Here is a 2,815-nt window from a genome sequence, read left to right as displayed (position 1 = left end):
TCGTTCTAGCATCGTGTTTGGTTTCCCTCCTCGCATCTTTCGCTTGATCGGTCTTGTACCTCTACCCCCCTCTATCCCGCACACCTCCGTCTTCTCGATTTCCACTTCCCTCTCGATGGAGGACGACTCGATGCTTGGCGCGAATGCTTCGGGCTAGTGCGGGAGATGCCCCCGTCCCGACGAGCGCGGGTGTCGGCTAGGGTTACCACCCCCCGTTTCGCGTCTCTCCTTCCTCCATTGCTCCGGTGCGCCTTTCCTCTTGCTCCCCGTCGATCTCGGTTGACCACCGAAGTCGACCTTGACCGGCGGATTCATGGTGGTCCTCTAGTGCCGTGATAGTAGACCTCACCTGCGCCTCTCTCCTCTTCCTCTCTGTGTGTGCTTTTGTTGATTTATGTGCGGATTTTGTTTGAGTTGTGCCATGTTTCTAGGGTTCTTGTTCTTACATACTCAGATCTATGACCTGCTATTCCTGATCTACTTGTTTCTTGTTGTTTCCCTCTGGTTCCACGCTCAGATCTAGGGTACGACTAACTTTTTTTATCTAAATATGTGGTACGTTGTAAATGCATTATCCCTATATGAATTTTTGCTTGCTCCTCGGCTAGAGTGCCTAATTGCAGGGGATGGATGTGTCCCAAGGCTTCATGGCTTTTCTAACACTCGGTTCCAACTATTTTCTTTGTAATTGTCTTTGATATTCTTGTTAAGCCTATGATGATAACTAAATTGCCATGTGTACTGGATTACAAAAACATGATGACCTTGAGCTTGTGAGGTACTGGAACTCTAGTCTAGTTCTTATTGGTTTTCATGTTTGTTTCTTACCATTGCTATGTTGCCTTTTGTGTTTCTTATGCTCCAAGCTCAAGGTCAACCGAGGAAAAACTGTTATCTGAGGCCAATCTGTTAACCACTTATGAAGATAAAAAAGTTCTTGAGAAGCCTACTGCCACTGTCATTGCCAAGCCATCTTGGTTGTTTCTTCTTTGCATGGTTCAGTCTTTCATGTTGCTGATGCTCATCTTTTACATTGTTAAACGTTGGAAGAACTGCCTGTGATGATTAACCTATAACCATGTACTCATCAATTTACTTCGACCTTGTGAGGTACTGGGACCGATTTGTTGATGTTTAATAGCTAGTTGGACTGTTGTATTATTTTGTAATATCTTTTATGCTCCAAGGTCTTAGTTGATGATGATACAAATTGATCTGAGGTAATGGTTGTGTTGTTATGCTCACACCTCGTGCTATGCTGAAATCAAACACAAGGAGGACCAACTCATTCCTAAAATTGGTGCAAGCAGGCAACCAAACAAACTCATTGTCATCCAGTATCACTCTTAAAGTTACAACCAAACACACCTAGGTGTATGATTTCAGCCTGTCTCACTCCGTCCAGGACCGGCCCTCCATCCTAGATCCCCTCCCCCGGAGCAACCAATCACGCCCTTAAACGTCCAATTCAACTCTCTGTTCCCCATGTCCGCACTCACCTCACGCACAAGCTCGACTTCTAACCACGTCCCTCTAAAGATTTCCATCTCTAACTCTATCCAGAAACCTCCTCTCTTCTGATTTGAATCCTCTTGGCTCAAACAGCAAGATTTCTTTTCTTCACCTCTGTTCTTTCCAGCGACGCCACCGGCGTCCTGGTGGCCAAGATCAAAGCTCTCCGGCACGCTGTGAAGGTATGAGCGCATAATAACTGCTCGCTGCCTGCAGGGACTCTATCACGACATGGAGCTGTCGAGCCCCGCAACAACTACGATTGGATCTTGTGGTGTGGTGTCAATTGTTCCATATGTAACAACATTTCCCTCTCTCACGACTTGTATTTGCACTTAGGGTTCACCCCTGTCGGGCTATTGCCCTCCACCACTAGTCTTGACTGTAATCTATGGTTAATATATAGGGTTAATTGGATTTATGTCATTACAACTTCTGCTTTTCTGAAAAATATCATTACTATTCGTCTATTTGGAAAGAAGTCCATGGCTCTGTCGACAAACAAATGCAGAAAACAGTTCAATACTGATATGTGCTGTGCTGATGAACGAAACACTAAAATACGATCTCCAAAAACATGCTGAAATACGCAAATTTTGGGGAGTTATTACCTTGTCAGCCAGAGGAGGCCATTAGTACAGCTGCTAGAGCTTTTGGCTGTCTTGGCGCTGACTTCTACTTTCACCAAGCTGTGCAAGTGCTCATACTTTGTAGGATCCGACGCATATTTTGTCTCCAGCCTCTGCACAAGATCAAGAATGTGGCATCATAAACTGCAGTAGCAGCCAGTCAGATGCACATATATGAAACTTGCAACGGGAACGGATTCGCCTTACCGTGATATTGCCTCCTATGTCCGTCTTGACGATCGACATGGCTGACCCAAACTTCTCTGCAATAATGATCCAAGAATCAGAACGCCATTTCTCTAACCACATCAAGGTACTAGTAATGCTCATCGGTGATGAGCTCCATGCAAAACATCTCTCGTTTACCTAGCACTGGAAGGATTTGCTTGCATACTTGGAGAAACGGCTTGGACAGAATCACGCCACTCTCCGACTTGACATGCTTCACGCCCTCAAGGGAGGGTGTGAACACGGTCCCCTCCATCTGCATTTTATTTCTGCATGACGACGTTGGTTACAGAAATGAATTAGGAAGATAACCAGGAACAGGCATTGCGCCAACTGCCAATCGATCACCTCGGTTCACCAGAAATAGGAACAAGACAGAAGACACGATTATCACGCTAACTTCATCGAAGCGGCTAGACGATCAATGAAATGATTGACACTAGTAC

The 2,815-nt window shown here is 45.5% G+C and overlaps 1 long non-coding RNA gene across 1 annotated transcript; it reads right to left on the bottom strand.

The window, feature by feature from the left end:
• Positions 1-2,123: 2,123 nt before the first annotated feature.
• On the bottom strand, positions 2,124-2,610 carry LOC136545813 (uncharacterized). The gene is made up of 3 exons (XR_010781159.1): positions 2,508-2,610; positions 2,349-2,404; positions 2,124-2,254 (listed from the first exon to the last, which is right to left on the bottom strand). It is a non-coding gene; the product is annotated as an uncharacterized lncRNA (long non-coding RNA).
• Between the last annotated feature and the right edge of the window lie 205 nt (positions 2,611-2,815).

This window comes from Miscanthus floridulus, chromosome 3 (genome assembly GCF_019320115.1).
Source record: "Miscanthus floridulus cultivar M001 chromosome 3, ASM1932011v1, whole genome shotgun sequence".
NCBI classification, from domain to species: Eukaryota; Viridiplantae; Streptophyta; class Magnoliopsida; order Poales; family Poaceae; genus Miscanthus; species Miscanthus floridulus.
Note: the sequence above shows the minus strand (reverse complement) of the source record. Positions and strands in the feature narration are given on the sequence as shown.